Source organism: Ambystoma mexicanum, chromosome 5q (assembly GCF_040938575.1).
Source record: "Ambystoma mexicanum isolate Mex_15411 chromosome 5q, UKY_AmexF1_1, whole genome shotgun sequence".
In the NCBI taxonomy this organism is placed as follows: Eukaryota; Metazoa; Chordata; class Amphibia; order Caudata; family Ambystomatidae; genus Ambystoma; species Ambystoma mexicanum.
This window is the reverse complement of record NC_090933.1, coordinates 1,246,741,718-1,246,768,934: the sequence shown is the minus strand read 5'-3', so window position 1 is coordinate 1,246,768,934 and position 27,217 is coordinate 1,246,741,718.

Sequence of the window (27,217 nt, the reverse complement as noted above, 5' to 3'; positions counted from 1 at the left end):
ACTTCCCGGGTTGCCTTGCCTGCCTGAATACCTTCCTTCAAAATAGATTGCATTCAATGGCGTTTGAAGCATTCAAATCCATGCAGTTAACCTGTGCAGTTCAGCAGGATTTATTTCTACCCCCACTGATGCATACCCTTGTGTTGTGGACCTAACCCATGTGCCACAACATCTAGTATAAGCAACAAAGGTAAGGGGGACAGCTGATCCAACCCAGGAAGGAATACATGAAGCCATTACCAAAAAAGACAAAGCCGGGAGACCATTTCAGTGGGCTATGTACTGGCACTAGTGGGCCACAGGACTGGGATGAGAAGGGTAAACATTTAGCAATCACCCTTTCATTGGTAGACATACATGCCGGTAACGGCCCACCAGCCCAAGTGTAGTCAATGGGGTGATTGCTATTCCTACCACGGGGCTCTGTCTGGGGTGCAGAAAGTTTGATTTTTGCTTTTAATGGGAGACGGGCTCCGCACGTATTGCTCAAGTCCAATCTCACATGAAAAAAAAGATAACAATATGGAACCCGCCATAGTAAAGACAAAAGGGAAATTGTCCCTTTTCTATTTCTATTGTGGGCCACAAGGACTAGGCGGGAGCTTCAAGACTATAGTAGAAAGCTCTGGTGCAGAAAGCAAGTGGGTAGGGAGAGTGGGGGTAATGGGAATAATTAGGGATGTCTTGAAGGGGTGGGGGCGTTAGAAGGCAACAGGGATGGGCTCCCAGTTGCCTCCCCACAATCAAGAAGGTGGCACTCTGTGAAAGGTCTCAAGTGGCCGGATAAACATGGGTGGTGTTCTTGCCTGAGTTTCCAGCCACTAGATTGCAACAGTGCCCTTTCCGGGTGCGAATGTTGCATCAATCCTGGCAGTTTGAGGGTCATATTTTGTGGGGGAAGGCATGGTAGCCACAATGGTGCAACAGTTACATAAAGCACTGATCCACACTATTTGGGCTCCAGTCTTTTCAGAGTCATTAATGCCTTTCTTGCAGCTACTCCTCTTCTGTGGTTTTGGAAGGGCGCAAAGATTGTCCATGATTTTAAGTAAGGGGGTGGTGATGCTGGCTCTGATTCTAATGATGTTCCTTTCTCTCTGCTTGATATTGCAGACACATGGTATGCGATATGTGCCTTCACTGTTTAGCGAGGATATCATTTACCAGGTACAAGCAAGCTTCCCAGAAGGAGCGAGTATGCCTATCCAGTGTCTTCGCCTGACTCTCTTATTAAAATGAATTATGTGAACCGCAAGTGGGGGAAAACATTTTGCTGTCCTCAATGAAGATGGCCTTTGACTCAGGCGATCAGTGGCTGTTGTGGGACTTCTTGGTCTGGAGAGCGATTCCCCTGACCTCTTGGAGTCCATCAGGTTGAGAACTATGCATGAATTCATTACGGCCTTTTGGGCAAACATAGTGCCAACTTCCCAGTCTTAGTGGGATTGAGGCATGTATGTTCTTGCTCCGAGACTTTTTCACTGTGTTTGAGTGACCTAGACTTTTTCCAGGTCCCACTACTGCTCTTTGCGGATTATGCTGGCCCCCAGCCTAGGCTAGAAAATGCCCTGGCCAGATGTCTGGCAGTATTCAAGAGTGTTACAGGGAAACAGGGCTAACAGTTAATGTGGCCAAGACTAAAACAATGCCTTGGAAAGGAGCAGACATTGCAGGATAGAATGGGGGCTCCATCCTGGGATATGTTGGGTAGGATTATGGTTGAACCAACATGCAAAGGCTTACTGGGACCATGTTTATGAGCGCATGGCTTTTCGTGGAGTTGGAGGCTTCTTCTGATATTGACACACGAGGGGGTGGTTTATCCACTTAGATGTGTCTTACAGGTGGAAGTATGCAGAGGACATGGCTTTCGGGCACCTTGTAGACGTTAAGGAAGAACATTGGCATAACTGCATGGGGCAGCACCCAGAGAAGGCATCTGCCTGCCCCATAGCCTTGGCCTATATTGCATGATCATTTTACCCACGGAGAGAAGAATATTTGGGTCCAGGACTGCTGTTGCTGGCAAGGTGGCTATATTTGCCACAAGGCTTGGGTTGGTTGCCTTGACCGTCACATGTAAATGGAGAAGGGGAAGGAAGTCTAGTACAGCTGCACTTGTGACAACAACCTCTACGTTGAGACTGCTACGCATCTGTCTATTTTCCTGCTCCTTCAAACTTCAGAAGGGCTAACAATGACCCCTTCTTAGTGAGGTGGGAGTGGGCACTATGAAGGGGCCATCTCAGACACTTGGTTGGACTCTTTCTCGAACTTGCCGAATGGTGAAGATACACTATTTTGAGGACAGCTCGGAAAATGAGGGAGGAAGGCAGGCACAGAATGGCCGTGGATGCAGAGGTGTTGCTAGAGGGCGGCGGCTGAGCGCTGGATAGAATCTCAGGGGCTACAACCAAAAGGCTAGCTAGTACCGAGTCCCGACTGTCCTGACATTAGCGTAGCCCTGTATCTCTTGCAGGCCTAGCATCACCCCTATGCGGATGAATAGCAGCCCGCACTTTTTACTCTTTCTAGGGGAGACATAAAATATTTGGGTGCTCCAAATAGGACTAGTATACACTTGGGCCAAAGTATCTATTGACAGCGATCAGGAAATTATCTTAAAAGAATCAACGGGGACTTTACTAATAGTTTGGTCCTATATCATAGTCACGGGTGATATCAACTATGTGCTAAGCTACTTATCTTGCTTATAATCTAAACAGTGGAATGTTTATGCATTATATGTTTCTTTTCTTTTAAAACCCCTTTACTTTATATTTTCATTAATATTCGAATCAGTAATCAATAAGTGGCTTTTAAAGATAAAAGATGTAGTTATTTTATTATTATAGGTTATTTATAGAGGTAATTAAGCAGGCCCCCTGCATCGAACCTGTGTTGCTGTGCATCGTCTTGTTTCCAAGGTGAGCGCGTTGCCCCTGAGCTATCCTCCCTATACTATTTAACATAGTATAGCTGCTCAATGTTTGGTAAAGGGTGACAGCAGCCTATTTTCCTAAAGATTAATGTAGACAAACAATTGGTAGCTTTTGGGGTGTTATTCTTTTAGCAATAAATGTTTTTAGCACTATCATTTTTATATGTAAAGTATTGTCTACTGCTTATTGGTGAACTTACAGGATGACCTGTGGTATTGGATGGAAGCGTGATGTTTTATTATGGTAATTGTATGTAAGGTCTGTTATTGATGGGCTTCTGTTTTACAACCATGCTGATGGCGGCTGGGGGCATCTCCATCGCCGGGGGTGGGAGGCGGATGGCTTTTTGGTGTCTATGCAGAGAAGAGTTGCCAGGTGCATGATGGCAGCCGCTGACTGCGGGGCTTCTTCTTGATCATGTAGAAAGTAGATGAAATTGAAGTTTTAGGCGAATGCTCTAGGCCTGCGTCTCTAACCACTTAAGGTGTTGAACTGGTTCTATGTTCTCTGATCGCCAGGTTATTTTCGCTGTGTTTTTTGCCAAACATTCTGGGTGGGAAAAACATTCTGTAAATTTGTTATTTTTAAATTTGGGGGGGTTCACCCTCAAGCCGTCCTTCCTTATTATCTAGTCCCTATTGCAACACACCCCTACACCTTGTATACCCTCCTCCCCCTATTTTTTTAGGAATTTTTTCAGACAAGATAGTTCAACAAAATACTCTGTGAAAAAAGACTTGCGATGTAACAATGTTGTTCTGTTGAACTCAGGGGCCCAAATGGACTTAGATCTTGACATTCAACTGCAGTTGTCTAATGTCTGAAGCCAGTAAGATGCCTGAAGAGAAGCCCAACTTTTCTGCCCTTTTCACATAAGGTGACTTTGTATCTGACCACCTAGCCTACTGTAACTCTGAAATTCTGGGTACACCTGGATGTATGCGTCATAAATAGGCTTTTGAGTGTTCGGAACTATGCAACTTAGATCCAGTGACGACTAAGGGGAAGCAAAGGTATCTCTCTAGTTACTAGTCCAATGAAGAGACGAGTTCAAGCCTTGTGCAATCCATGGAGTAGGCCCTCACATTCTTGATACTGCCCACATTCTATACTCAAGATGCAATTTGTTGCTAGCAGTCCCAAAGATATGAGAATCTAGATTGAGTGGTTGCTCCCTTTAGGTATTAGGCAGAGGCCTTGCTATAGAGAGGCTATAGGCCCGGGTCTTTGGGTTGTAGCCCCGGATAGAAGTTCAGGGGTTAACACCATAAAGCTAGCTAGCCCACAGTCCCGACAGCCCCGACTTTATCGTAGCCCCAGCTCTTTTCCAGACCTGGCAACTCCCCTGGTAGTGGGTCCCATCACGTGGAAAGCTCTTCCGCAGGATATGAGAATCCTGAGCGTCAAGATCGGGCTTTTAATGTACGTTACTTGTGAAGCTCTTCTGCTCTGGTCTGCGTCTAGCACTGCAATACAGTTTCTTGACAGACGAGGGCGCCATAAATGAACAATAAATAGAACATAGACATCAAGACAGGATGTATCCTTTGATTCGTGATAGCAAATTCATTCAAAATATACAAGTGCAGGGGTCCAAGTGCACCCAGTCTGCCGAGACTGGGGAAGTGCGTGGAGAGAAGCTCTCAGGATTTATTGCAAGTGCAGTGAGTGGGGCTCAACACCTTCAGCTTTTTAGAGGACTGTTTCATATCTATCTTCTCATTTTTTAGGGGCTGGAGGTGTTGCAGGGTGAAGGAGGGTTCCCTAATTTCAGATGGAGGCTAAAGTCATTTCAGGGCAGGTGGTGGATCCTTGGGAGAGGAAGTGAAGTCAATTTCAGTTCAGAGAGGGCACAAGAGCAGTGTTCAGGCTGGAGCTGCGTGGAAGCAGTGAACATGTGAAGGTTGCCAGGGGTGCAATTACAGTTATTTTCTGAAAGGCATGTGATGTTCTCCGATGTGGTTTGTCATGATACTCCGCCCTCCTTTCCTGCCTCTGCTTCTTCCGGCAGTACCTAACAGGTTAAAGTGGACCATTAAAGTGACGCAAACGCTCGCTGTGTACTCTGGCACGAGAGCAATGGGAACGGGAGCAGTAGGGAGGAACAAGGGGATGCCACATCTACAAGCATCTCCCAGCCTTCAGAGAGGCCTGCTGGTAATTATTAGTGGCTGTCAGCACCGCCCCACTGACAAGGACCTCATTATGGAGTGTTCTGCGTCCTCTGCCTCCTGCACGTGGGTGCAAAGCAAAACATCAGCGGGCTCATTAAGCAGCATCACCCCACTCAACATGCAAAAGACCAGGGGCTGCTGTGTGTTTTCCTGCCATGTTGGCAGGTTTCTCGGAATGAGATATACACACACATACACACACACACACACAACACAAAGAAAAGACTGTGTGGATTGATGATTCCCGCATGCACCGGCCATCATATGCATGCCTGCAATCTCATAAAAACACTCATGCGCGCGCGCACGCACACACGCGCACGCACGCACGCACACTCTACAAAGAAAAGAGCACATGGACTGACGATATGTACCCACCATCAAATGCACACATGCAATCTCACACACGAGACAAACATCCACAAAAACACATACTCATATCGATGAATAGATATACAGTCCAATTAAACTGTCCTTAAAGCACTTCTCTTTTGATATAGATGACATATATGTAATAACTCAAACATGTCTTTCTTTTAATGGAAACACTCGGAATGGAAAACAAGATATATATTTTTTTTTAAAGGTGATATAACCAAGTGTGCCTGTGGTCTCTCTGTGTGTTTGTTCATGTGTGTGTACTTTTGGTAGGTGTGTGTGTCTGTGTATGCAGGTAAGTGTGTGCTGCTGTGTGCATGTATCTGTGTGCATGTATGTGTGTGCTTAGCATGTGTGTATTTTTGTGTTCACTTGTGGTGAGTGTGTGTGTCTTTGTATGTATGGGAGGGTGTGTGTGTGTGTGTGTGTGTGTGTGCTTTAGGATTGTGTGTGCTTGTGTGTGCAAATTAAATTGAGATACTTGACCAACGTTCACCAAACTCTCTGAACGTGGTTGCACAAAATATTGTGAGAGTTGTGAAGTTTGGTGAACATTGGCCAAGGACTCCAACAGTTTCAGTGACGTGAACATCACGTCTGTATCTGTATTGAATGCATTAAAACATCTTGACTGCATTGATTTTGATCAAATTTCACACAGAGACAAAAGGTCTTGTCCTTAACTGGTGCCAGTGCAGAAACCGGTGAAAACCTGGTCAGTCGTTTTGTAAAAACCCGTCGTTAAGGTGGGTGCACTCAGTGATTTTTTGCATGTGCTCATAAGATCCATTTGACCTCGGATAGGAAACATCCAAAATATGACCAGAAAATGCAGTGTGGGACATGTACAACTCACACTGTGCTTGAACAGTTTGCATACGGCCTCAGCTTTGTATAGTATAATATGCAGAGTTGCACTTATGCACTCAGAAAAACACCATCGTGCTCAAACAAGCAAGCTCTGCTCTGTTACCATCAGAGGATTTGCCCCGCTGAAGCTACCTTTGATGTAACTAGGAATACTGAGGCACCTAGTGCCTCCAGAGAGTTCCGTGTTGCTACGGAGCTATCTGCCTGCCCATCCGCTATTTTAGTTAAACATCCTGATGCTCAGCAGAGATTACTGTGATGAGATCAGTACTTTCTTCCAGGAAAAGATTGCAGACATTCGTAAGGCCATTTCAGCTTGTCAAAATGGGGGATCAGCGGCAGTGACCTTGGAGGAAACTGGCGCTGGACCTCTATTCTCGATAAACAACTTTGAACTCAAACCTATTGTCAGTTTCTCTGCACATTTTTAACCCCTCCCCCCCTCCCGAGTTGTTGGCATGCTGACTGTAGCAGTCCAATATTCTTTCTCGGTGGGGGTGGTTCTGTCTGCTTTGAAACATGCAGTGGTCCTGCCCCTTCTGAAGAAGAAAAACCTGGACCCGAGGGTGCCGGCTAATTACAGACCCATCTCTCTGCTCCCGGCAATGATGAAGCTGCTGGAGGCTGTGATTACTCCCCAGGTCTTTTCGTTTCTAGAAGATAATGACTGCCTGCACCCATTCAATCAGGATAACATGGGGACAGAGTCGGTGATGATCTCCCTATTGGACGATCTCACACTGCTTGAAGACCGCAGAGAGACTGGAGTTCTTATTCTCCTTGATCTCTCTGCGGCCTTTGATACTGTGGACCACGAGATCTTACTATCTAGGCTTGAGAAGGCAGGCATAATTGGCACTATCCTGTCATGGTTTACTCCTTTTTGACAGGCCCGGTTCAAATGGTTTCTTTTCAGACCAGCCACTCCGCTCGGGTGGAGTAACTTTGTGGAGTTCCTCAGGGCTCTGCCCTTTCTCCTCTTCTTTTTAATCTGTATGTGTGGCTATTGGCGGATCTCATCACTGCATGTGGAGTCCATCCCCTTGTACCTCAGTGAAAAGTCTGGGAGTTAAACTTCTACCCAATGGGTCAAGCGAGGCTCAGATCTCTGCCATTTGCAGCACTGGGTTTGCAAAACTAAAGGCCATAAGGAAAATTCTCCCTTTGCTTCCCCCGATAACCGGACAACTTTGGTAACATCCACTATAATTAGCTTGTTGGATTACTGCAATGGCATTTATCTGGGTCAGCCTAAATATCAGATCCATCTAATGCAAGTTCTGCAGAATGCTGCAGTCCGATTGGCACTTAGTGCATCTGAGTTGACTCCCTCCTTAGCCCTATTACATCGGATGCAGTGGCAGCGCGCATGAAGTTTAAGATAGTGGGTGTTGTCCATCGGGCACTGCACAATGTGGGACCTCACTTTCTGGAAAAAAAAAATTGGAAAGATACTGCCCTACGAGAAATCTACAATCAGATTCCCACCAGCTTCTCCAGATCACTACAGTTTGCCGGGAACATCTGGGTGGTTGTTACTTCTGTGTTCTGGCACCCAGCCTGTGGAATGCCCTCCCTCTGGGCCTTGTAACGTTGGCAGACTTTTTTCCCTTCAGGAGAGCCCTGAAGACGCATCAGTATAGTCTGCCTTTCCCGCTGTGCTAGAAAATTTTGCACTTGAGTACACTGATTGGGCCCCTCATTTGCTAGCGCCTAGATGCACCTGGGCCTTAGTTGCACTTTATACATTTAAAATAAAAAACATACAACTGGCTTCATTCATTTAGGAAATAGGAAACTGTAATTAAAAACAAGTTTTTATGGGAGTTCGTTCAAAGTTCCTCAGTGGCCTATGTCATGTGTTACACCTTCTTCCAATCCAAGAACTCATTCAAAATGAGTGCACACATTTAGGGACACATATATTTATTTATTTATTTAATATAAAAATTTTGCTTAGCCTACAAAAATAAGCTTTTCACAAAACAATGACGTACACAACAAAAACAGGAAAAACAATGAGTAGAAGTCTACAAATTTTACAATACAAAAGAAGACAAGAATATTACCTCACAAATGAATAACTTTTAATCAAAGTACAACAATTTGTTCAATTGATTTCATCCATAAAAAAACAGAAATTAGAATTCAGCTAATTTCCTCAAGAAAACACATAATAAACATACAACATCAGAATTAGTTTCACCACATTAGGGACAAATGTATTAATGTTCTAACATCACCAGGTAACTAAGCCTTATGCTAGTGAGAGACCGAACACATCAAAACATATGCAAGCGATTAAGTCTCACACTACACGTTGATCGAAGTACATGGCTTATTTCAAGTATTAAGAATACAGCCTAAGCTCAGCCATGGGTGAACAAGTTACATGTGTTAAAGCTAAAGCGTATGGGGAGCTACCCATAGAAATGATCAGAGAATTTGAAGGCAAGTTGCAATTCAAGGGTCGTGTGGCTGAAGGCATGGCCCAGGTCACAAAGAAAGGAGGACATCTGTTGTCCTGAGATTCTCAAGCTGAACTGGAATCAAGTTAGGTCTCCCGCATCCAGATCAAATATTGACCATAAGCATGGGTCATAACCAAAAAGGGAGATATTGCTACATGGTATCCAGATGTGTTTAAGAGTATCACTGGATGTTTGAAAGGGTTCATGCCCTTTATTATGCTTCAAGGTGGCGTCCAGAGTACAGTGACTAAAGTTAGACCTATACTATTAGCCCTGAGGACTGAAGTCGAATGTGAATTGAAGAGGCTAGAGATGGAAGGTATAATAGAGGGTTGCTGAGGCATCAGAATGGGAAAGCCCCATCATGATAATACCTAAAGACAGTGGTGCTGTGAGATTGTGCTTAGATCTCAGAGGGCTGAATAAGAATGTAGTGTCAAAATGATTTCTACTCCCAGGATTCATGACATGATTACAGAGATTTTAGGGGCTAGTATTTGCTATAATAGATTTAAAGTCAGCATATAATTGAATTTGTAATTGGAAGTGTAGAGGCCCAGACTGACAGATCGTCAATTTATTATATGCACAGCCTTTTATTAAGAAGGTGATGTTATAGTGGCACAAACCATATTGGGCCCAGGCACATTTAAGTAGCTCTGTAGTAATCCCACACACTCCCTGCTTAACAGCTACTCTACCACTTTTCTATGCACGTAAAGTATGCTTCAGTCCCTGAGTCTCTTTGGACTGTCAACAGGATGTTAAACTTCTTTAATTTTACTGCATATCACAGTTGTGCCGATACATGAGAAATCTAAAGATCTCATTATTGATTAAAAACTATATGGAGCATTTTCCATGAGAGCACTGCTTGAGCTTTATAAGGCAAAAGTGATACCAGCGTTATCATACAGATTGGAACTGATTGAAACACAAAATTGGAAATGTTGGTCGTGCTGGGGGGTCGAATCTGCCCTCTGTTATTAAGATTGCCACCCTCGCTGTCAATTGAACTGATCAAATTTGAACTTGGAGTGCGCTCATTGATGTCAGTAGTGAAATAGAAGTATTTGAATTTGTTGAAGAGGAATAGATCCTTCCCCTCTCTGGCAACAGACAGGTGAAAATGTCATTCCAGGCATGTGTCCAGCCCTCCTGTCCAACATTGTATAAGCCATGAGCATTGTCCATTGAGGCAGCCAGGCTGCCCTTATTATAGGCAGGTACATTAGAAAATAGGTGACACTGCACACATTTATTTAGGACAAACATGAAACATAAATACATGCTTACATTGCACACACATAATTAACACAGAATATAGATTTCTGATATAGAATATAGATCAACAAAAGGCATCCATTGCATTATAGATGGCTCCAGGCCTCAATGCCCTGTGAAGATTTAGAAGTGTTGAGCAAACAGAAAATATATTGCTGTGTGCAAAAAGGGAGCGCATTGGACAGAAGCCTGTTTGTAGTGATTCAGCAGTTTAAATGGTAGGAATATACTGTTTCTAAGGGTGGTGTTCAAAGCTTTTTTATAAATAAAATTTGGCAGTGGGCTGAAGCAGATATGCAAGGCAAGATGACCTTGGACAGAATGTGTCATTTCCAGAACTGGCGTTTTCCAGTTTTAAGGTTGTGAAACATATCTTGTGGTTTAGTGAAATTTGGAAAAACACCCAGTCATGATGATTAGCATAAATGGGGTCATTTTAACAGAAAATGATCATGTGTTTCAGGAAGTGTTCATGTCAAATGCAAACCAAGTGATGTATTTGACCTTTAAGTAAATTGGCCTATCAAAATAGAAGGTTCATACTAGCATAGAATTATAGTGTAATGTATGACTCTCTATACGTGCTGTCTAAAACATAAGAAAAGCAGAGATATTCTTTTGTCAGCCTGTAAGATGGGGTGATTAAAACAACATGCTCCCGGCTAGTCATTATTTGTGTCTGTCTTTTGCACATCATGTGATCTCTCCCAGGGGGGCTGGCAACAGGTGATTATCCAAAGTAATGGACTCTTTAACATTTGGCTGACCACGAAGCAACACTTTGAATCTTTTGACAGATTAACAGCATCAAGAACCCGAAATCTTCTCTGATGAGCAGTGCTGCCAGGTACTAAGAATTTGCAACAAGGAAATTACAAGAGGAAAAAGAAAGAGGCTGCAGCTGATCCCCATGTTTCAAAAGCATATCGTCTTCATGCCAGGCAGCGCAGCAGACGGAAGCGAAGGGAGCCGACCACCATACATTCATGGTGACGTATCGCTGTGCAAGTGACAGAACTAGAGAAATAAATTAGATTGCATGGTTTTTTTGTGTAAATAGAAGGATTTGCTTAAGGAAAAGATGCCTCTGATTACCGATAGCAAGAGCTATTGAAGGTTATGTGTTGTTCTCTGCAAAAAAGACAAAATATTTATGTATAAATTATCCTGAGGCAAAGGACTGAGATGAGCACATTTCAAACTCCAAGATGGGGCAAAACAGAGAGCTAAGTTACACTCACTAGAGACAAGTGGGGAAAGACCATTGTAAGAAATTCAGGGTGCAGATTTTATGGGGTGTAGCTCTGATAGTAAAGATATTTTGCATTTAGCGTTAAATGTATGTGTGAATGTAGCTGGATTTAATTTAATAGCATATTTTTACTGCACATAAATCAAGAAAAGGGAAATTGGCTTTTTAATGGAAACATTGTTGGAATATTTGTTATGTTATATCTTTTATTGTGTGCCCATGAAGACTAACCCATGTTATATGTGGTATGGAGCATGTGTTGTGTCATTGTCTGTTGAATTTAAAGAAAACAATTTTTTTCTTTCATGTGCTAAGGCTTTTTTATTTTACTTTTTAACAAAGTAATGCAGTTTTTGTCATAGTTGTTATTATTTTTATTGATATTTAGTTATAAATATCCTTTAACACATTTTAATACATCATTATTAGATGGAAAATATAGCAAGTCTGTTAATTAAGACCTTTACACATCAATCACAGACTAATATTTCAAATAAGAACATACTAAGCCAATTCAGATAAAAACTTCTTTCAAAAAATGACAGCCTTTCATTTCAATACAAAACAATTAAGGCTAGTCAACACTGTGCTGTTCCCTAAACAGAAGTTCTAAAAGTGCAAAACTAAAACAAATTCCTACACCAGGGGATTTAATATCAGTGAGTCTAGGAAGTTGATACTGCAATAACAATCGCAGACTCATGATCACTTAGAGAAAATAATTCCACATATTTGTGGAAATAAATTAGTCTTTTTGGCATCAATGCAGGGCAAAGAGTAATTAAATACTTCAATGTTTCCTTTTCATTTTACGCTTTACAAATTCTACAAAAACCCATCTTGGGGAGAAACTGCCCATATCGAATAAAAACATCCCTAGTAGGTAGCATATTCCACCAAAAGCGGACAGAGTTACCTTTAATTTCGAATGTGTGGATGGATTGTTAAATATGGAGCCAAGTGGCTCAAAGATTTGTGTGCATGCATCTCCTCCATAGTAGTAGGCCAATCATAGCGTAACAGCAGCATTTTAACTTTCACAGAATTTGTTGCTAATTCTATCGCGGATAACCCAATTCGTTAACGAAGATTGCTGCAGAAAGTACAAAATTAATTAGTAAAATGGTGACATTTTTATATAAAAATGTGGTGTAAATCGGCATACAAGGAATCCTTCAGCGGACTTAAAATTCTATAATAAAAATGAAAAAAGTTCCAATTGGCCCTTGCTTTAAGAGAATAAATGCCCAGCTCGAAGCAAATCAGTGCCATTGGTGTGCAATTTGGTAGGTGCAACAAGGTTTTCGGAATGAAACTTTCCAATGAGGGTAAACTATCTAACACCAAAATTGCCTGAATTTCTGTGCCATATAAAATCTTGGGTACACTTTTCCCCTCATAAAATCTCAATGCTGGAATCAATGAGAATTTGCCATACCAACTATCAATTTTGCGCAATTGATACATAAAATTTGTCATCCGCGTTTTCAACCATGCTTTAATACAATCTTTTTGCTGTCTCTCTAGAATAGGAAAACCTAAGTAAATAGAATTATGTCTATACATTCTTTGCTAACAACAGGGAAACTGCGAGGGGAGGAGCAATGGCATGTGTGATACGAGAAGATGTACTCTTCTTTCAAGAACCCATTACCTGCTCAGGCTGTGAAATTATCCTTTTGAAGACCACACACCTACCCCTAACAACTGTGTGAATATTGTACTTCGAATGGATTGTGTCCTCCCACGTATTCCTCATCTTGTGATAATTCGTTATCTCCAGCTTCGCCCTCGATGGACTCTGTACTCTGTCGACCTCACCGATGGTATAAATAGCTCGATCCGCGCCCGTTGCTTCAGTTCCGTTTTTCCGATCGCTTGCTATCGGGAACGGCGCGCTTCTATTTTCTGTGAAGAAAATGTCGTCATCTTCAACGCCTTCGACACCCAGGACTGGGTTCAAGAAGTGTGCAGATTGTGGGTCTAAGATGACAATCACCGATCCCCACCGGATTTGTCTCTGGTGTCTCGGTTCCAGTCACCGAACCGACGACTGCGGGTCCTGCCAGTCTATGACCGAGAAAGCTCTTCATGAGAGGAGAGGTAAACTGTCGGTGGGGAGGGAGGCCTCAAAGAAGGCTACGTCAAAAAAAAAGACACAAGAAAGCGACGGATTCTAAGGAATCGGATCGCCATAGGCACTCAAAGAGATCTCGATCTAAGAATACATCGAGAAACTCTTCGTAATCATCGAAAAAAATGAAGAGGAGACATAGATCTCCCTCATCATCATCTTCTTCTTCAGAGTCGACCGAAGAAATTCGTTGTCCGACTAAATCGGATTCTCCCAGTAAGTGGGAAGAATTCCTCAAAAAGATGATAGAGGTGAATATTGCACTTCTTTACCGTCCACCTTCTGATACACCCCTTTTTTACGAGGAAATTTCAAGTATTTTAGCCTTTATTGATAAACCCAATAACTCCATGTTGGTATTGGGGGATTCTACAACATACAGAAGCCTCTCATTTGGAACAGCTTTTTAGGCATAATAATTTAGGGGGTAATTCATAGAATTTCATGCACAAGTGGCGCACGCGGCTGGCGCACGGTGTGCGCGTGCAAATGTCTGCGCCAGCCGCGTGCGCTAAAATCCATTTCCGCACACAGCGTATTCATGGATTTAAGTCTCCCAAACCAGCCGTGGCGCAGAGTGGCGCAGCCACCCTGCAGCAGCGCCAGTTACGCCCCCAAGAACGCCACTAGTGCAAGGAAAAGCCATCAAAATCCCCAATCCAATGCAAAGGGCTGCGCTAACCCTGGACCAGTTTACAGGGCTGCCAAACAGCAAACACCAAGCGGGGAACGGGTATTACTGGGGTTTGCGTGAAGTTTCACACGTGATAGGAGCAGGGTACGTGTATTTCGGCGTGCGCGGGAAGTTTCACACGTGATTGGCCCTGTGCGAGTGGGGTACGTGGATAACTGGGGTGCGCGGGAAGTCTCACACGCGATTTGAGCAGGGTACATGTATTTCGGGGGTGCGCGGGAAGTTTCACACGCGATTGGTCCTGTGCGAGTGGGGTACGTGGATAACTGGGGTGCGCGGGAAGTCTCACACACGATTTGAGCAGGGTACGTGTATTTCGGCATGCGCGGGAAGTTTCACACGTGAATGGCCCTGTGCGAGTGGGGTACGTGGATAACTGGGGTGCGTGGGAAGTCTCACACGCGATTTGAGCAGGGTACGTGTATTTCGGGGGTGCGCGGGAAGTTTCACACACGATTGGCCCTGTGCGAGTGGGGTACGTGGATAACTGAGGTGCGCGGGAAGTCTCACACGCGATTTGAGCAGGGTACGTGCATTTCGGCGTGCGTGGGAAGTTTCACACGTGATTGGCCCTGTGCGAGTGGGGTACGTGGATAACTGGGGTGCGCGGGAAGTCTCACACGCGATTTGAGCAGGGTACATGTATTTCGGGGGTGCGTGGGAAGTTTCACACGTGATTGGGCATGTGCGAGTGGGGTACGTGTATTCCTGTGGTGCGCGGGAAGTTTCACACGCGAATTGAGCAGGGTACGTGTATTTCGGGGGTGCGTGGGAAGTTTCACACACGATTGGCCCTGTGTGAGTGGGGTACGTGGATAACTGGGGTGCGCGGGAAGTCTCACACGCGATTTGAGCAAGGTACGTGTATTTCGGGGGTGCACGGGAAGTTTCACACGCAATTGGCCCTGTGCGAGTGGGAAACGTGGATAACTGGGGTGCGCGGGAAGTCTCACACGCGATTTGAGCGGGCTACGTGTATTTTGGGGGTGCGCGGGAAATTTCACACGCGATTGGCTCTGTGCGAGTGGGGTACGTGTATCCCTGGGGTGTGCGGGAAGTTTCACACGTGATTTTGCAGTCAGAGTGGTGTACTGAATTTCGGGGGTGCGCGGGGAGTCCTACACGTGAATTGGCAGTGTGGGTCCTCCCAGGTGTTCCCTCTACACCCCCCACGGCCACTGCAGGAAGCCCACACCACAGGGGACTACCCTGCACCCCTGGTAATGTCCCGCAGGCAGCCCATCTACCATGGGCATGCCCCCCCAGCCAAACCACATGTCAGCTTGCACTACTGATCACCCACTCATGTCCCTTTGCACCCCCACCCCCAAGCAGTCAGGGGCACCTGCCATCAGGCCCCCACTCATGTCCCACTCATGTCCCCCTGCACCCCCACCCCCCAGCAGTCAGGGGCACCAGCCAGCAGGCCCCCACTCAGGTCCCCCTGCACCCCCACCCCCCAGCAGTCAGGGGCACCTGCCAACAGGACCCCACTCATGTCCCACTCATGTCCCCCTGCACCCCCACCCCCCAGCAGTCAGGGGCACCTGCCAGCAGGCCCCCACTCATGTCCCCCTGCACCCCCACCCCCCAGCAGTCAGGGGCACGTGCCATCAGGCCCCCACTCATGTCCCACTCGTGTCCCCCTGCACCTCCAACCCCCAGCAGTCAGGGGCACCTGCCAGCAGGCCCCCACCCATGTCCCACTCATGTCCCCCTGCACCCCCACCCCCAGCAGTCAGGGTCACCTGCCAGCAGGCCCTCACTCATGTCCCACTCATGTCCCCCTACACCCACACCCCCCAGCAGTCAGGGGCACCTGCCAGCAGGCCCCCACTCATGTCCCCCTGCACTCCCACCCCCCAGCAGTAAGGGGCACCTGCCATCAGGCCCCCATTCATGTCCCACTCATGTCCCCCTGCACCCCCACCCCCCAGCAGTCAGGGGCCCCTGCCATCAGGCCCCCACTCATGTCCCATTCATGTCCCCCTGCACCCCCACCCCCCAGCAGTCAGGGGCACCTGCCAGCAGGCCCCCACTCATGTCCCACTTATGTCCCCCTGCACCCCCACCCCCAGCAGTCAGGGGCACCTGCCAGCAGTCCCCCACTCATGTCCCCTTGCACCCCCACTCCCCAGCAGTCAGGGGCACCTGCCATCAGGCCCCCACTCATGTCCCACTCATGTCACTTTGCACCCCCACCCCCCAGCAGTCAGGGGCACCTGCCATCAGGCCCCCACTCATGTCCCACTCATGTCCCCCTGCACCCCTACCCCCCAGCAGTCAGGGGCTCCTGCCAGCAGGCCCCCACTCATGTCCCACTAATGTCCCCCTACACCCCCACCCCCCAGCAGTCAGGGGCACCTGCCAGCAGGCCCCCACTCATGTCCCCCTGCACCCACACACCCAGGCAGTCAGGGGCACCTGCCAGCAGGCCCCCACTCATGTTCCACTCATGTCCCCCTGAACCCCTACCCCCCAGCAGTCAGGGGCACCTGCCAGCAGGCCCCCACTCATGTCCCCCTGCACCCAAACCCCCCAGCAGTCAGGGGCACCTGCCAGCAGGCCCCCACTCATGTCCCCCTGCACCCCTACCCCCAGCAGTCAGGGGCATCTGCCATCAGGCCCACACTCATGTCCCTTTGCATCCCCACCCCCCAGCAGTCAGGGCTACCTGCCAGCAGGCCCCCACTCATGTCCCACTCATGTCCCCCTGCACCCCCAGCCCCCAGTAGTCAGGGGCACCTGCCAGCAGGCCCCCACTCATGTCCCTGTGCACCCCCCCCAGCAGTCAGGGGAACCTGCCATCAGGACCCCACTCATGTCCCACTCATGTCCCTTTGCACCCCCACCCCCCAGCAGTCAGGGGCACCTGCCATCAGGCCCTCACTCATGTCCCTGTGCACCCCCACCCCCCCAGCAGTCAGGGGAACCTGCCATCAGGACCCCACTCATGTCCCACTCATGTCCCCCTGCGCTCCCACCCCCCAGCAGTCAGGGGCACCTGCCATCAGGCCCCCACTCATGTCCCTTTGACCTCCCACCCCCCAGCAGTCAGGTCACCTGCCATCAGGCCCACACTCATGTCCCACACATGTCCCCCTGCACCCCCACCCCCCAGCAGTCAGGGGCACCTGCTATCAGGCCCCCACTCATGTCCCACTCATGTCCCCCTGCACCCCCACCCCCCAGCAGTCAGGGGCACCTGCCAGCAGGCCCCCACTCAGGTCCCACTCATGTCCCCCTGCTCCCCCACCCCCAGCAGTCAGGGGCACCTGCCATCAGGCCCCCACTCATGTCACCCTGCACCCCCACCCCCAGCAGTCAGGGGCATCTGCCATCAGGCCCCCACTCATGTCCCTTTGCATCCCCACCCCCAGCAGTCAGGGCTTCCTGCCAGCAGGCCCCCACTCATGTCCCACTCATGTCCCCCTGCACCCCCAGCCCCCAGTACTCAGGGGCACCTGCCAGCAGGCCCCCACTCATGTCCCCGTGCACCCCCACCCCCCAGCAGTCAGGGGCACCTGCCATCAGGCCCTCACTCATGTCCCACTCATGTCCCTTTGCACCCCCACCCCCCAGCAGTCAGGGGAACCTGCCATCAGGCCCCCACTCATGTCCCACTCATGTCCCCCTGCACCCCCACCCCCCCACCAGTCAGGGGCACCTGCCATCAGGCCCCCACTCATGTCCCTTTGCACCCCACCCCCCAGCAGTCAGGGGCACCTGCCATCATGCCCCCACTCATGTCCCACTCATGTCCCCCAGCGCTCCCACCCCCCAGCAGTTAGGGGCACCTGCCATCAGGCCCCCACTCATGTCCCTTTGCCCTCCCACCCCCCAGCAGTCAGAGCACCTGCCATCAGGCCCCCACTCATGTCCCACTCATGTCCCCCTGTACCCCCACCCCCCAGCAGTCAGAGGCACCTGCCATCAGGCCCCCACTCATGTCCCACTCATGTCCCCCTGCACCCCCACCCCCCAGCAGTCAGGGGCACCTGCCAGCAGGCCCCCACTCATGTCCCCCTGCTCCCCCACCCCCAGCAGTCAGGGGCACCTGCCAGCAGGCCACCACTCATGTCCCCCTGCACCCCCAGCCCCCAGCAGTCAGGGGCACCTGCCATCAGGCCCCCACTCATGTCCCACTCATGTCCCTTTGCAACCCCACCCCCCAGCAGTCAGGGCACCTGCCATCAGTCCCCCACTCATGTCCCCCTGCACCCCCACCCCCCAGAAGTCAGGGGCACCTGCCAGCAGGCCCCCACTCATGTCCCCCTGCACCCCCACCCCCAGCAGTCAGGGGCACCTGCCAGCAGGCCCCCACACATGTCCACCTGCTCCCCCACCCCCCAGCAGTCAGGGGCACCTGCCTTCAGGCCCCCACTCATGTCCCACTAATGTCCTTTTGCACCCCCACCCCCCAGCAGTCAGGGGCACCTGCCAGCAGGCCCCCACTCATGTGCCACTCATGTCCCCCTGCACCCCCACCACCCCGCATTCAGGGGCACATGCCAGCAGGCCCCCACTCATGTCACCCTGCACCCCCACACCCCAGCAGTCAGGTGCACCTGCCATCAGGCCGGCCCTCACTCATGTCCCTTTGCACCCCCTCCTCCCAGCAGTCAGGGGCACCTGCCAGCAGGCCCCCACTCATGTCCCCCTGCACCCAAACCCCCCAGCAGTCAGGGGCACCTGCCAGCAGGCCCCCACTCATGTCCCCCTGCACCCCTACCCCCAGCAGTCCGGGGCATCTGCCATCAGGCCCACACTCATGTCCCTTTGCATCCCTACCCCCCAGCAGTCAGGGCTACCTGCCAGCAGGCCCCCACTCATGTCCCACTCATGTCCCCCTGCACCCCCAGCCCCCAGTAGTCAGGGGCACCTGCCAGCAGGCCCCCACTCATGTCCCTGTGCAACCCCCCCCAGCAGTAAGGGGAACCTGCCATCAGGACCCCACTCATGTCCCACTCATGTCCCTTTGCACCCCCACCCCCCAGCAGTCAGGGGCACCTGCCATCAGGCCCTCACTCATGTCCCTGTGCACCCCCACCCCCCCCAGCAGTCAGGGGAACCTGCCATCAGGACCCCACTCATGTCCCACTCATGTCCCCCTGCGCTCCCACCCCCCAGCAGTCAGGGGCACCTGCCATCAGGCCCCCACTCATGTCCCTTTGACCTCCCACCCCCCAGCAGTCAGGTCACCTGCCATCAGGCCCACACTCATGTCCCACACATGTCCCCCTGCACCCCCACCCCCCAGCAGTCAGGGGCACCTGCTATCAGGCCCCCACTCATGTCCCAGTCATGTCCCCCTGCACCCCCACCCCCCAGCAGTCAGGGGCACCTGCCAGCAGGCCCCCACTCATGTCCCACTCATGTCCCCCTGCTCCCCCACCCCCAGCAGTCAGGGGCACCTGCCAGCAGGCCCCCACTCATGTCCCCCTGCACCCCCAGCCCCCAGCAGTCAGGGGCACCTGCCATCAGGCCCCCACTCATGCCCCTTTGCAACCCCACCCCCCAGCAGTCAGGGCACCTGCCATCAGGCCCCCACTCATGTCCCCCTGCACCCCCACCCCCCAGCAGTCAGGGGCACCTGCCAGCAGGCCCCCACTCATGTCCCCCTGCACCCCCACCCCCCAGCAGTCAGGGGCACCTGCCAGCAGGCCCCCACACATGTCCACCTGCTCCCCCACCCCCCAGCAGTCAGGGGCACCTGCCTTCAGGCCCCCACTCATGTCCCACTCATGTCCCTTTGCCCTCCCACCCCCCAGCAGTCAGAGCACCTGCCATCAGGCCCCCACTCATGTCCCACTCATGTCCCCCTGTACCCCCACCCCCCAGCAGTCAGGGGCACCTGCCATCAGGCCCCCACTCATGTCCCACTCATGTCCCCCTGCACCCCCACCCCCCAGCAGTCAGGGGCACCTGCCAGCAGGCCCCCACTCATGTCCCCCTGCTCCCCCACCCCCAGCAGTCAGGGGCACCTGCCAGCAGGCCACCACTCATGTCCCCCTGCACCCCCAGCCCCCAGCAGTCAGGGGCACCTGCCATCAGACCCCCACTCATGTCCCACTCATGTCCCTTTGCAACCCCACCCCCCAGCAGTCAGGGCACCTGCCATCAGTCCCCCACTCATGTCCCCCTGCACCCCCACCCCCCAGAAGTCAGGGGCACCTGCCAGCAGGCCCCCACTCATGTCCCCCTGCACCCCCACCCCCAGCAGTCAGGGGCACCTGCCAGCAGGCCCCCACACATGTCCACCTGCTCCCCCACCCCCCAGCAGTCAGGGGCACCTGCCTTCAGGCCCCCACTCATGTCCCACTAATGTCCTTTTGCACCCCCACCCCCCAGCAGTCAGGGGCACCTGCCAGCAGGCCCCCACTTATGTGCCACTCATGTCCCCCAGCACCCCCACCACCCCGCATTCAGGGGCACATGCCAGCAGGCCCCCACTCATGTCACCCTGCACCCCCACACCCCAGCAGTCAGGTGCATCTGCCATCAGGCCGGCCCTCACTCATGTCCCTTTGCACCCCCTCCTCCCAGCAGTCAGGGGAACCTGCCAGCAGGCCCCCACTCATGTCCCCCTGCACCCAAACCCCCCAGCAGTCAGGGGCACCTGCCAGCAGGCCCCCACTCATGTCCCCCTGCACCCCTACCCCCAGCAGTCAGGGGCATCTGCCATCAGGCCCACACTCATGTCCCTTTGCATCCCTACCCCCAGCAGTCAGGGCTACCTGCCAGCAGGCCCCCACTCATGTCCCACTCATGTCCCCCTGCACCCCCAGCCCCCAGTAGTCAGGGGCACCTGCCAGCAGGCCCCCACTCATGTCCCTGTGCACCCCCCCCAGCAGTAGGGGAACCTGCCATCAGGACCCCACTCATGTCCCACTCATGTCCCTTTGCACCCCCACCCCCCAGCAGTCAGGGGCACCTGCCATCAGGCCCTCACTCATGTCCCTGTGCACCCCCACCCCCCGGCAGTCAGGGGAACCTGCCATCAGGACCCCACTCATGTCCCACTCATGTCCCCCTGCGCTCCCACCCCCCAGCAGTCAGGGGCACCTGCCATCAGGCCGCCACTCATGTCCCTTTGACCTCCCACCCCCCAGCAGTCAGGTCACCTGCCATCAGGCCCACACTCATGTCCCACACATGTCCCCCTGCACCCCCACCCCCCAGCAGTCAGGGGCACCTGCTATCAGGCCCCCACTCATGTCCCACTCATGTCCCCATGCACCCCCACCCCCCAGCAGTCAGGGGCACCTGCCAGCAGGCCCCCACTCATGTCCCACTCATGTCCCCCTGCTCCCCCACCACCAGCAGTCAGGGGCACCTGCCAGCAGGCCCCCACTCATGTCCCCCTGCACCCCCAGCCCCCAGCAGTCAGGGGCACCTGCCATCAGGCCCCCACTCATGCCCCTTTGCAACCCCACCCCCCAGCAGTCAGGGCACCTGCCATCAGGCCCCCACTCATGTCCCCCTGCACCCCCACCCCCCAGCAGTCAGGGGCACCTGCCAGCAGGCCCCCACTCATGTCCCCCTGCACCCCCACCCCCCAGCAGTCAGGGGCACCTGCCAGCAGGCCCCCACACATGTCCCACTCATGTCCCTTTGCACCCCCACCCCTCAGCAGTCAGGGGCACCTGCCATCAGGCCCCCACTCATGTCCCCCTGCACCCCCACCCCCAGCAGTCAGGGGCATCTGCCATCAGGCCCCCACTCATGTCCCTTTGCATCCCCACCCCCAGCAGTCAGGGCTTCCTGCCAGCAGGCCCCCACTCATGTCCCACTCATGTCCCCCTGCACCCCCAGCCCCCAGTACTCAGGGGCACCTGCCAGCAGGCCCCCACTCATGTCCCTGTGCACCCCCACCCCCCAGCAGTCAGGGGCACCTGCCATCAGGCCCTCACTCATGTCCCACTCATGTCCCTTTGCACCCCCACCCCCCAGCAGTCAGGGGAACCTGCCATCAGGCCCCCACTCATGTCCCACTCATGTCCCCCTGCACCCCCACCCCCCCACCAGTCAGGGGCACCTGCCATCAGGCCCCCACTCATGTCCCACTCATGTCCCTTTGCACCCCACCCCCCAGCAGTCAGGGGCACCTGCCATCATGCCCCCACTCATGTCCCACTCATGTCCCCCAGCGCTCCCACCCCCCAGAAGTTAGGGGCACCTGCCATCAGGCCCCCACTCATGTCCTACTCATGTCCCTTTGCCCTCCCACCCCCCAGCAGTCAGAGCACCTGCCATCAGGCCCCCACTCATGTCCCACTCATGTCCCCCTGTACCCCCACCCCCCAGCAGTCAGGGGCACCTGCCATCAGGCCCCCACTCATGTCCCACTCATGTCCCCCTGCTCCCCCACCCCCAGCAGTCAGGGGCACCTGCCAGCAGGCCACCACTCATGTCCCCCTGCACCCCCAGCCCCCAGCAGTCAGGGGCACCTGCCATCAGGCCCCCACTCATGTCCCACTCATGTCCCTTTGCAACCCCACCCCCCAGCAGTCAGGGCACCTGCCATCAGTCCCCCACTCATGTCCCCCTGCACCCCACCCCCCAGAAGTCAGGGGCACCTGCCAGCAGGCCCCCACTCATGTCCCCCTGCACCCCCACCCCCAGCAGTCAGGGGCACCTGCCAGCAGGCCCCCACACATGTCCACCTGCTCCCCCACCCCCCAGCAGTCAGGGGCACCTGCCTTCAGGCCCCCACTCATGTCCCACTAATGTCCTTTTGCACCCCCACCCCCCAGCAGTCAGGGGCACCTGCCAGCAGGCCCCCACTCATGTGCCACTCATGTCCCCCTGCACCCCCACCACCCCGCATTCAGGGGCACATGCCAGCAGGCCCCCACTCATGTCACCCTGCACCCCCACACCCCAGCAGTCAGGTGCACCTGCCATCAGGCCGGCCCTCACTCCTGTCCCTTTGCACCCCCTCCTCCCAGCAGTCAGGGGCACCTGCCATCAGGCCCCCACTCATGTCCCACTCATGTCCTCTGTACCCCCACCCCCCAGCAGTCAGGGGCACCTGCCATCAGGTCCCCACTCATGTCCCCCTGCACCTCCACCCCCAGCAGTCAGGGGCACCTGCCAGCAGGCCCCCACTCATGTCCCCCTGCACCCCCACCCCCCAGCAGTGCGGGGCACCTGCCAGCAGGCCCCCACTCATGTCCCACTCATGTCCCCCTGCACCCCCAGCCCCCAGAAGTCAGGGGCACCTGCCAGCAGGCCCCCACTCATGTCCCCGTGCTCCCCCACCCCCCAGCAGTCAGGGGCACCTGCCATCAGGCCCCCACTCATGTCCCACTCATGCCCCTTTGCACCCCCCACCCCCCAGCAGTCAGGGGCACCTGCCATCATGCCCCCACTCATGTCCCACTCATGTCCCCCTGCACTCCCACCCCCCAGCAGTCAGGGGCACCTGCCATCAGGCCCCCACTCATGTCCCACTCATGTCCCTTTCCCCCCCACACCCCCAGCAGTCAGGGCACCTGCCATCAGGCCCCCACTCATGTACCACTCATGTCCCCCTGCACCCCCACCCCCCAGCAGTCAGGGGCACCTGCCATCAGGCCCCCACTCATGTTCCACTCATGTCCCCCTGCACCCCCACCCCCCAGCAGTCAGGGGCACCTGCCGGCAGGCACCCACTCATGTCCCACTCATGTCCCTTTGCACCCCCACCCCCAGCAGTAAGGGCACCTGCCATCAGGCCCCCACACATGACCCCCTGCACCCCCACCCCCCAGCAGTCAGGGGCACCTGCCAGCAGGCCCCACTCATGTCCCCCTGCACCCCCACCCCCCAGCAGTCAGGGGCACCTGCCAGCAGGCCCCCACACATGTCCCCCTGCACCCCCACCCCCCAGCAGGCAGGGGCACCTGCCATCAGGCCCCCACTCAAGTCCCACTCATGTCCCTTTGCACCCCCACCCCCCAGCAGTCATGGGTACCTGCCAGCAGGCCCCCACTCATGTCCCACTCATGTCCCCCTGCACCCCCACCACCCAGCAGTCAGGGGCACATGCCAGCAGGCCCCCACTCATGTCCCCCTGCACCCCCACACCCCAGCAGTCAGGGGCACCTGCCATCAGGCCGGCCCTCACTCATGTCCCTTTGCACCCCCTCCTCCTAGCAGTCAGGGGCACCTGCCATCAGACCCCAATCATGTCCCCTTCACCCCCACCCCCCAGCAGTCAGGGGCACCTGCCATCAGGCCCCCACTCATGCCCCAATCATGTCCCCCTGCACCTCCACCCCCCCAGCAGTCAGGGGCACCTGCCAGCAGGCCTCCGCTCATGTCCCCCTGCACCCCCAACCCCCAGCAGTGCGGGGCACCTGCCAGCAGGCCCCCACTCATGTCCCACTCATGTCCCCCCTACACGAAATAAAGATGCACAGTCATGGCCCACTTCTACACCAAGAAATACCACATCACGCCACCCCATTCTTGAGACGCAATGATTTCCCAATCCACCCCACACTGACATGCCTATCTCAAGACACAAACCAAAAGTCAACTATGTACATCAACACATGTCCATCACACACTGGTTGGCATTGCTTGTGTAAACCCACAATTTCACATGCATCAACCCAATGAGCAAATCCCACACATGGAACTAAAATATGAAAATGTATTATGTACATGAAAAAATAAATGAAATGAAAGCATACCAAAATATCAAACATGAAATGAAAAGCATGTGAAAAAGATGAGTGAATGAAAATGATAAGCAATGCAAAAAAATTTGAAAGAAAAACAGTCCAAACTCTCCCTCCACCAACGCAAATCCAAAATAAGGTAAAAAAAAGATATCCATTGTTTCATGTTCATAATGATAAATAAAAATGTGAAATCAATCCATAGTCCAACTATTTACAATACATTGTCCTGAAAAAAAAAACATTACTCCATGTACATAATGAGAAAAAAAATCCAAATGAATCCATGATGTAACTATATACAATCCATTGTCCAAAATAAAAATCCATTAATCCATGTGCAAAAATCCCAAAAATAAATCAATCCATTGTCCAACGATGTAAAGGGTCCATGAGCCCAACTAAACAAATGAAACCTACCTAAGAAACTACCTAAAAATATAACTATATACAAATGTGTGTGGCATTGTCCATTGACCACAAATAAAAGGAAAACGAAAAGGAAACCTTACTCTAAAATCTATTTACATTGGCTGCGGGCTAGTCCGAGGGCTCACTTTTGGATGTCCCAGGCCAGGGCATCATCGAACTCCTGCTCAATGTCCTGGAGGCGGTCCTCTTCCATGGCCCCGAGGGTTCGCAGGGACGACGACATGTTCTCCTCCAACTCCCTGCGAATTGCCTCGAGGCACTCGGCCCGCTTCAGGGCCCTCCACATGGGGTTCCCCGCCCTGACCATTGTGAGCCGTGCCTCTTCTGCCCGCTGCTGCTCCGCATCTATAGCATGGCCTAACCGCTGCCACACGGAAGACACTTCCAGTCCTGGGTCCTCCTGCCCTCTGGCTGATGCCTGCCCCTCCGATGACGAAGGCCCCGAGCCATCATGGCTCCCGCCTTGTTGCTGCTGCTGCTCTGCCTGTGCCCTGGCTCTTGCTGCCTGCACATCCTCCTCCGGCTGGGGTGCAGTTGTTGATGTGGCCACCCCTGCTGGACGTCCGACTCCCAACTGTGGCAGGTATGTGTCCTCCACCAGCCTGGCCGCAGGGTCAGAGGCAGCTCCACAGGGTACCCAGGTGATGCATGGGTGGGAAGGTGGCATGGAGCACGACTGGCGCATAGGGGGGTTCAGTTGAGGAGGGAGTCTGAACAATGTCCAGCAAACAGAGGAATCCGGCCCTGGTGAGCTGTCCCAGTAGGTCAATGCGGTCAACGAGCCATTCGAGATGACGTGCAGTCTCCTCATGAAAAGACTGCAGGTCACCTCGCATGGCCCGTTGACGCAACACCACCCCACCCAGGACAGGCTCAACCCGGTCCCGGATAGCCACGTCCGCAGGGAGAGGAAGGCCAGTTGTTGTAAGCGGATCCCCTCCCTGAAAACGGGTCTGGACGTAGGCATCCCTGCTGGTGCGGGATGATGCAGTCACAGGATCGGGGACAGGATTACACACAGGCACCTCTGCGGTGGCCTGTGCTGCCTCCTGTCCCTGCCCCTGCACTGCACCACTAGCACCAGTGGAATCCCCACCTCCAGACCCCGTGTCTGTCCCTTGCACGGCCTCCTCCTCCACCAAACCCCCCACCAACCTGGATGACTCTGTGCCATCTTCCTCCGTTCGACCCTGTGGGGTCTCAGCTGCCCCTTCTGCTGCCGAGGAGTCCAACTCCAACCTCCGCCTCTTGGACCTTTCCTTGACAGCTGCGGCCTGGGACGCGGCACCGGACTCCTCACTCCCCGACAAGATGACAACCTGGGAGGGGAGCCGGGCCTTGCGTCTCCGGCTGGCGGGATGATCCCTGCTGCTGTGCTCCACAGCACCCTCTCCGCCCTCTTCGTCAGTTGACGCTGCAGACAGGGAGAGATAAAACACAGGCATCAGTGCACTGTACAATGGACTGATACACACATGACAGCTGCACATGAGTGGCATTGTTTAACTACAGACACGGCATCACACTCCACGACACACATGTCATTTTAACTCACACACATGAACATTTCAACAGCAATATTGCACCAGGCAGCACCATCCATACACATACAACAGCATGAACAGCCAAAGGTGAGCCTGACATCACATGAAACACAAGGAGTGCACTAGGCATGCACACACGCCACCACACTTACATGCATGTCCACATCTCCTCCAACTGTTGCAGTGATGAGATCGCCATACATGTCACATCTGCCATTCATCCATCTACATATCAGTGTCACATGCATGCATGTTGCATCACAGTTGCACACTTGTCAGATACACATACATGCACATGTACACTGTGCAGATACATGCATTATGAACCACCATCCATGCCACAACCATGCCAATGTACATACACAGAAATTC